At 40.1% G+C, this 9,462-nt stretch overlaps 1 pseudogene; it reads left to right on the top strand.

The window, feature by feature from the left end:
- Window positions 1-277: 277 nt before the first annotated feature.
- Window positions 278-1,385, top strand: LOC142446476 (PC4 and SFRS1-interacting protein-like; annotated as a pseudogene).
- The last annotated feature ends 8,077 nt before the right edge of the window (window positions 1,386-9,462 follow it).

The following is a 9,462-nucleotide window of genomic DNA, read 5'->3' as shown; positions in this document are numbered from 1 at the left end:
AACTGGATATAAATATATTTAATTATTAATTAAGTGAAGGGACAATTTTTTATTTAATCTAAATTAGAATAGGAAGGAATCCAATTCACATTATAAAATTTAAAAATTCAATATTTTCACACTATATAGAATGGATTTTAATAATAGACTAAGTATTAAAGATATGATAGTTCATAGAAAAGTGATGTTAGGCTCCCGCCTGGCCCCGCCTCAACGCCCGTCCTCCCTCCGAGGCTGCTCGCTGGGCTCCAGACCCCCGGCGTCACCCCCCCCAAACATGACGCGCGATTTCAAACCCGAAGACCTCATCTTCGCCAAGATGAAAGGCTATCCTCATTGGCCGGCTCGAGTAGATGAAGTTCCTGATGGAGCTGTCAAGCCACCCACAAACAAACTACCCATTTTCTCTTTTGTAACTCATGAGATTGCGTTTCTAGGCCCCAAAAATACATTTCCTTACTCTGAAAATAAGGAAAAATATGGCAAGCCAAATAAACGAAAATGTTTTAATGAAGGTTTATGGGAAATTGATAACAACCCAAAAGTGAAGTTTTCAAGTCAGCAGGCCTCCAGGAAGCAATCTACCACGTCTTCTGATGTTGACGCCGAAGGAAAGGAAACTCGTCCAGTTTCCAAGGAGGATTCTGACCGGGAAGAAAAGGGCAGCAGTGAGGATGTGGCTACAGGAATTGATGTGACTACTCCGAAAGCTGCCAGAAGAGGGGGAAAGAGGAAGGCAGGAAAGCAAGGAGAAAGCGAGCAAAGTGGAGCCGGTCACCAGCCGGAGCATCCGTCCATCTGAAAGCAAGTCCAAAGAGAGGACGGCCTGCAGCTACAGAAGTCAAGATCCCCAAACCACGAGGCAGACCCAAGATGGTAAAACCGTCTTGCCCTTCAGAGAGTGACATGGGAACCGAAGAAGAGAAAAGTAAGAAAAAAGGGCACGAGGAAAAAACAACCCAAAAAGCAACTGAAAAAGGAAGAAGAGGCCCAAAAGGAAGAAGATAAACCAAGAGAAGAGCCAGACAAAAAAGAAGGGAAGAAAGAAGTAGAATCAAAACGGAAAAATATACCCAAAGCAGGAGTTGCGTCCACGTCTGATTCTGAAGAAGAAGGGGATGATCAAGAAGGGGAAAAGAAGAGAAAAGGTGGGCGGAGCTTTCCAACTGCTCCCCGGAGAAACGTGCTGAAAGGGCAGCATGAGAAGGAAGCTACAGACCGGAAACGCAAGCAGGAGGAGCAAATGGAGACTGAGCACCAAAAAATGTAATCTATAGTAATAAAAATATATCTCATTTTGGGCTCAAAGCATTAATCCAGTTACTGAAAAGAGAATACCAGTGGAGCAAACAAGAAATGATCTTGAGATAGACTCATTGGACTGAATTTCCCCTCCCCTTGATGGAAGAATGTTCCAGACTCTAAATTGAGGGCTTCATTATTAATGGCATTATTACTGTGTTATGATTGTTTCAAAAATTACTGTAAGGTACACACTACATACTAAAGTCAGCCATCATTCCTGTTACAGTTATTAGCAAGCTTGAAAACAAAGCTTTGTATATTTTGAGTTATAACCAGCTCAGCTGAAGGTGGTGATTGTGCATATCATTTCATTTATAAAATATAAACCTACATTTTGTTTTGAAGCTGGGTATTAAACTTGGAGTAGCTATACACCCCCGAGAAATGGGCACTGTGCCCTCACCCTGACCTTCCTTTGTTGTTAATTCTTTAAAATATTGTTTTTTTTAATCCTGAGAGATTAAACAGTAGACTTGTTAAGAAACAAAAAAATGAAACTGTAACCAAAATTTTAAAATAATGTGTTTTTTTTACAAAAAAAAAGAAATTAAAGTGATGTTAGAAGAGACCATAATAAGGATTTGGGTTTGGTGTTTTCAACTTGGTGCTTTGTTGTTATTATTTAAATATTTAGAACACCATTTTGAACCTGAAAATACCAAATTTCTCAGTCCCTACACTTTACACTATGATGCTCTTTAGATGAGTGATTTCAAAACATTTCCTTTGCCACAGTACATACAGAGTTTGACATCGTTCATACATTAGTTGATCCCAGACACAATTACCTAAACATCAAATTAGGAAGCAATCCCTAGAAATCTTGGGAAATGTTTTAATCTTTCAGCATTGTTGAATCACCGGTGTAATTGAAACCTCATTAGAGTAGATGACATTCTATTTCTCACTTGTAAATTTCTTTTTTATACTTCCTTATTTTCTTTTAAGCCACTGCTCTATAATTAGGTAGGCTTAGTACCTCACTTTTTCCATGCATATGATACTGTCACTTACATCTCAGAATATATCATCCTTAAAAAATAAGGCTTGATTTCTGTATTTCCCTAACTTTTATGTCACTATCTGAATAGGTGGAATCATTTTTCTGACACATTAGTTAAATTAAAAATGGATTAAAATTAAGCTTCTTTTTTGAACGTCACCAAGTTAGCAAGGCTAATGAAAATTTACCACTAAATACTTGACAAAGTGTTAAAGCAAGAGAAAATTTTCGTTTCCAGAAATTGGCAAAAACAAACCAGCAAGAGGGGGTGCTCTCCTGTGGGACATATAGTCAGTTCAAACATTTATGAGTGTGAGAGCAAACACCACCCTGACTAGCAACAAACAACATAATGAATTTCCTATTTCAAATCTGCTCAGAGCATGGAAAATCTGACAAGGTATTTATTAGTGCCAGGACAAAGACAGAAGGAAATACTCTCATGAAATTTTAATAGGTAGGTATTGAAATATTAGTAGTTCACATGGATCTAATTAACATTTCTTCAAAACCTATACCAAGCTCAACTCAGTCGCTCATTCAGGAAAACAGTAAGAGGTAGATGGATGGCACCTGCGGGACATATAAAGTCTCCTTAACTCTCTTTATTTCTTGACTAGGAATGAAAGCATAAAATTAAAAGGATAATTATGAAGGATTAGAGACAGGAAAATAGGATAACTAGTCAAGAGAAAAACAATCATTATAATAAAACTAGAAGGTAGTTCAAGTTTTATTATAATTGGAATGATGTTCTGATCATCACTAAGTGCCATTTTGGTACAAGATCGTTGGGCATGTGATACCCAATATTGGAGAATGAGCTTGTCAGCAGTTGGTTAGTCCCATATATGCTCAGCCCAGGGGAATAGGACTCAAAATTCTGCATTCTCATATGGGGATTTAAATTGAGAATACAGTGAAGCAGTAGAGAATGTAAGTTAGCAGAACAATGAAAACCACAAGAAAGGATCAAATGAAAAAATAAAAATTCTTAGGAATAATGCCAAAGAATTCATTTAATATTAGACAGGATATGTGGAAGAAAATGTCTTTCTGCTATATCAGAACTAACATTGTATAGCATAAAAGTTATCAGAAAAATCACAAGTTAACATGCATTATCCACTCTTAAGCAAAGAAAAACAAGGAATTCACGGGTGCACCAATTATAGGTGGTGACTTTAATACACCACTCTCTGATAAAGACAGATCATTGGGAAAGAAACTCAACAGGGAGGTTACAGATCTAAATAGCACAATTGGACGACTTGACTTGATAGATATTTTCAGAGCTTTCCAGCCACATTCACATTCTTTGCAACTTCACATGGCACATATTCAAAAATAGACCACATGCAGGGACACAAGTCAAACTTGAGTCAATTCAAGAACATAGAGATTATACAGACATCTCGCTCCCATCATTGTGCCATGAAGCTGGAAATTAACAGAAGGACAGTGAAGAAAATAAGGGTAAAAAATTGGAGGATGAACACTTTCCTATTGCAAAAGGAATGGGTATTGATGCATATCAGAGATGAAATTAGTAAGTTTCTAGAAACCAATGAGAATGAAAATACAACATACCAAAACCTGTGGGATTCAGCAAAGGCATTTATCAGAAGAAGGCTGATAGCAATAAATGCACACATTAAAAAAGAAGAGAGACTCATGGATGGTATGCTGACACAAAACTTAAACCAACTAGAGCAGAGTCAATATAACAACCCCACTAATAGCAAGAGGATAGATATAATAAAAATCAGAGTAGAGATACAGGAGAGGGAAAACAAGAATATTATGGAAAAAGTTAATGCCGCTAAAAGTTGGTTCTTTGAAAGAATTAACAGAATTGATAGGCCTCTGGCAAACCTAACCAAAGAAAGGAAAAAACAAACAGCATTGGCAAGGATGAGGGATGAAACAGGGGATGTTACAACAGACCCTAATGAAATCAAAAGGATAATTACACAGTACTATGAAAGTCTATATTCTAACGAACTCACAATTTGGAAGACATGGACAAATATTTGGAAACACAATCCCTCCCTGGACTATCCCACATGGATGTAACTAGCCTCAACAGACCCATAGCAAAGGAAGAAATAGACAAGGTACTCAAGGGATTACCAAAAAAAAATCCCCTGGGCCAGATGGCTTCACAGGAGAGTTCTACCAAGCATTCAGGGAAGAACTAACACCAATACTATGCAAACTCTTCCAGAAGATAGAAAAAGACAGAAAACTCCAAAACTCTTTCTATGAAGCTAGTATAACTTTGATACTTAAAGCAGCCAATGATGCCACAAGAATTGAGAACTATAGACCAATATCCCTAATGAACATCGATGCAAAAATCCTTAAACAAAATACTGGCCAGTAGAATACAAAAGCATATTAAAAAATAATTCACCATGACCAAGTGGGATTCATACCAGGGATGCAGGGATGGTTTAACATATGAAAGGTCATCCGCATTATTCACCACATTGGCAGGAAAAATGATAAGAACCATATGATAATATCAATAGATGGAGAAAAAGCATTCGACGACATCCAACATGCATTCCTGTTTAAACACTTAAGAAGATAGGAACAGAAGGAAAATTGCTCAATATTATACAAGCCATATATGAAAAACCAACAGCTAACGTGGTAGTTAACGGAGAAAAGACGAAAACATTTCCACTGGAAAAGGGAACCATACAAGGATGACCCTTGTCCCACCTTTATTTAACATCTTACAGGAGGTCCAAGCTAACAACATAAGAAAAAGGAAAGATATTCAGATGGGGAAGGAAGAGGCAAAATTATCATTATTTGCAGATGATTTGATTCTATATATTGAAGATCCCTTAAACTCCACACGCAGAGTGTTGGAAGCAATAGAGGAATATGGCAGAGTGGCAGGATACAAAAGCAACAAACAGAAGTCAATTGGACTGCTCTACACATCAGAAAAGACCACAGAAGGGACGATTAAAAAGGTAGTACCCTTTACAATTGCCAAGCACAAATTGAAATACCTAGGGATATACCTGACTAAAAAAAAAACTAAAGATTTGTATGAGGAAAATTATAATACACTACTTCAAGAAATCACGTGAGACCTCAATAAATGGATGAATATCCCATGCTCATATACTGGCAGACTGAATATAGTAACAATGTCAGTTCTGCCCAAGGCACTATATAGGTTCAATGCTAGCCCAATACAAATACCACCATTCCTCTTCACAGAATTGAAAAACACTCACTACCAACTTCATATGGAGAGGGAAGAAGCCCAGAATTAGCAGAGAACTCCTCAAGAAAAAGGACAAAGTTGGAGGGCTTGCTCTACCTGTTTTCAGCACGTTCTATATGACCACAGTAGTCAAAACAGTGTGGTACTGGCATAATGACAGACATTCAGATCAATGGGAAAGAGCTGAAGACCCAGAAATAAAAACATCAGCATACAGGCAACTGATCTTTGATAATGGCCCCCAAAATATTAAATGGGAAGCAGATGCCATCTTCAATAAATGCTGCTGGAAAAAATGGATATCTACCTGCAGAAAAATGAAAGAAAAAAAACAAACATAAAACCTTACCTCACTCCATGCACAAAAATAAACTCAAGGTGGATCACAGACCTTGAGATAAAACCCCCCAAAATTAGAGTCATCAATGAGGGAATTGGGACAAATCTGAGAACCTTGGCACAGGGATTACGTAGGCTACAAGAAATAGGGAAGGATACAAATACAGAGGAGATACAAATAGACAAGTGGGATATACTGAAGATAAGACACTTGTGAACATCGAAGAATTCACCAAGAGAGTAATAAGAGAGTCCACCGACTGGGAAAATATCTTTAGCAATGACACATCAGACAAAGACCTTATTAATAAAACCTACAATACTTTGCAAGCTTTCAATAAGAGAAAAACTAATTGTCCACTGAGGAGGTGGGCAAAGGGCCTGAACAGAAGTTTCACAGGGGCAGAAATCTGAATGGCCAATAAACATATGAGAAAATGTTCCTGTTCATTAGCCATAAGAAGAATGCAAATCAAAACATCTATGAGATATCACCGAACACCCTCCAAGATAGACCAATTCAAAAATCAGAAAGCAACAAGTGTTGGAGGGGCTGTGGTGAGACAGGAACTCTCATCTACTGCTGGTGAACCTGTAGGTATGTACAGCCACTATGGAAATCTGTTTGGCGATTTCTCAAACAGATGGAAATTGAGTTACAATACGACCCAGTATTCCCACTACTGGGCATATAACCAGAAGAGGCAAGAAACAAACCACGGCCAGACATCTGTGCTCCAATGTTCATTGCGGGACCGTTCACAATTGCAAGGAGTTGGAAACAACCCAAATTTCCATCAACAGACAAATGGATTAAAAAACTGTGGTACATATATACAATGGAGTACCATGCATCACTAAAAAACAGTGATGAACACATGAAGCATATCGATGCATGGGAAGAACTGAAGGAATTTATGTTAAGTGAAATGAGCCAAGCACAAAAGGACAAGTAAGTACAACATGAGTCCGCTGAGGTAAGTTTATTTATATATAAAAAAGAGAACAGAAAGGTAAGTGCAAAGGGGGCACAGGGGAAAAGCTATGGGTGAGGTCCAGATAGTATGGCAGGGGCCAGTCCAAATCCAGGGGTACATACAGTAGCCAACTAAAACGGAGCTGGAGGGAGGAAAGAGGAAAGGGAAAAAAGAAGATGTGTGATGGGGGAATAGGGCACTGACCCACCCAAGGGGAGGGTATTGTTTGTGTCTCCACAGGAAAAGAGGAACCAGATATAAAGCCAGTGCCAGATGACTTCAGTGTGCTGACAAGGAGTGTGGAGCCAGTGGAGGGGCCTGAGGGTGTGCCCCCCCCCCAACCAGCTACTTGCACAACTTCCCAGAAGAATTAATTTGAGAGGACAACACTGAAGCTGCAGCTAGGGGAGAGGGGCTTGTCAGATCAGCACAAATGGGAGCAAAAGAAGGGAGAGGAAGAGAGAGTGGAGCACATCCTGGCCCATCAAGCCTGGAGGAAGATATCCCCACTGTGAACAGCCAATGGACAGAGTGAACAATATGGCTGATCCCACTAGGAGACATACCATCCTTTGACGGCCCAGGACCCTAAGAGGGACAACACTGTAGACTCAGAGCCAGGACTGGCCCAGACTGACCCTGTGACACTGAGGCAAACCACTAAAACCGACACAGCAACCATGGGAGCACAGCAGGGCACCCCCGAGGGAGTACAAAGGACAGACTCAGGGGCCAAAGCATGGTACCCCATTGGACCTGACTGAAGGACATGCCTAGAGATAAAAAATCAGACCTTGATCTATTTACGGGTTTTTCTTTTCATTTTTTTTCTTTTCATTAATTTATTCTTCTATGGATAATTGGGTTTCCCTTTTTATTACCATAACTGTGTTCTCACTCATTGCCTATCTTGCAATGACTTGATTTTTGGTGAACATTATTATATCTACAGATCTATCTAGATAAGATAGACTGGATGAATAGTCTGGAGGAGAAAACAATGGGACCAATGGTTCGGGGGGACACGGGAGAGGTGGAGGATGGGGCAAGGTGGTGGTACTGACCAACTCAGGGACAGGGGAGCAATAAGTGATCCAAATCAGTAGCAAGGAGGGTGTGAGTGGCCTCGTAGGGATTCAGCAAGGGCAAGGTAACCGAGAGAAACCACTGAAACCCAAATGGAGGCTAAGTATGATATTGGGACAATAGGAAAGTAAAAGGAAATAGAGGAAAGAACTAGGTGACAAAGGGTATTTATAGATGTCCAAAGACTGGAATGTACATATGTAAATATATTTATATGAGTGTGGAGAAACAGATCTATGTGCATTTATTTATAGGTTAATTTTAAGGCAGCGGATGGACATTGGGCCACCACTCAAGCATTTACTCAATATAAGGACACTTTGTTCTAATAAATTGGCATTCCAGGATGCACATCTTCCCGACACGATGGCTGAAGAAAAATGTGTGCATAAGCAATTGTGGTGAAGAAAGCTGACAGTGCCCGGCTATCAAAAGATATAGCGTCTGCGGTCTTAAAGGCTTGAAGATGAACAAGAAGCCATCTACCTGAGAAGCATCAAAGCACACATGGAAGAAGCAAACCAGCTTGGTTGACCACAATGTGTAAAAGGAACCAGTTATCAGACATCAAAGAGCTAAAAACCTTATCAGTGGGTACCCACCTTCCTGACACAACCACTGAAGACAAGCATGTGCATAAGCAAATGTGGTGAAGAAAGCTAATGGTGCCTGGCTCTCAAAAGATATAGCATCTGGCGTCTTAAAGGCTTGAACATAAACAAGCGGCCATCTAGCTGAGAAGCATCAAAGCCCACATGGATGAAGCAAACCAGCCTGTCTGAACATAAGGTGCAGAAGGGACCAGTTATCAGACATCAAAGAGATAAAAACCATATCAGTGGGTGCCCACCTACCTAGTATGATCAATGAAGACAAACGTGTGCATAAGCAAAGGTGGTGAAGAAAGCTTATGGTGCTCAGCTATGAAAAGATGTGGCGTCTGGGGTCTTGAAGACTCGAGAATAAAAATGTGGCCATCTAGCTCAGAAGCAACAAAGCCCACATGGAAGAAAAACACCAGCCCTTGACCACGAGCTGTCAATGGGATCAGGTATCAAGCATCAAGGAACAAATAATCATATCATTGAAAATGTGCGTGAGCGCAGAGTGGAGACTCAAATCCCAATGGTAGCCAACCGGACACCCCTTACTGAAGGGTTGTGGGAAGGAGATGAACCAGGCAGGGTGCAGGGTAGCAATGATGAAACATATAACTTTCCTCTAGTTCTTAAATACTTCCTCCCCCTAATATAATGATCCCAATTCTACCTTACAAGTCTGGCTAGACCAGAGGATGCACATTTGTACTGATGGCAGCAGGAAACACAGGGAATCCAGGGCAGATGTCTCCTCCAGGACCAGTGGTGAGAGTGATGATGCCTGGAGGGTGGAGGGGTAGAAAGGGGGTACTGATGACAAGAATCTACGTATAACCTTCTCCCTGGGGGAGGGACAGTAGAGAAGAAGGCGGCAGGAAATGTCAGACAGTGTAATATATGACA

The sequence above is a fragment of the Tenrec ecaudatus genome, chromosome 4 (assembly GCF_050624435.1).
Source record: "Tenrec ecaudatus isolate mTenEca1 chromosome 4, mTenEca1.hap1, whole genome shotgun sequence".
Lineage (NCBI taxonomy): Eukaryota > Metazoa > Chordata > Mammalia > Afrosoricida > Tenrecidae > Tenrec > Tenrec ecaudatus.
The sequence above is the reverse complement of the archived record's forward strand: the minus strand, read 5'-3'. Positions and strand labels throughout refer to the sequence as shown.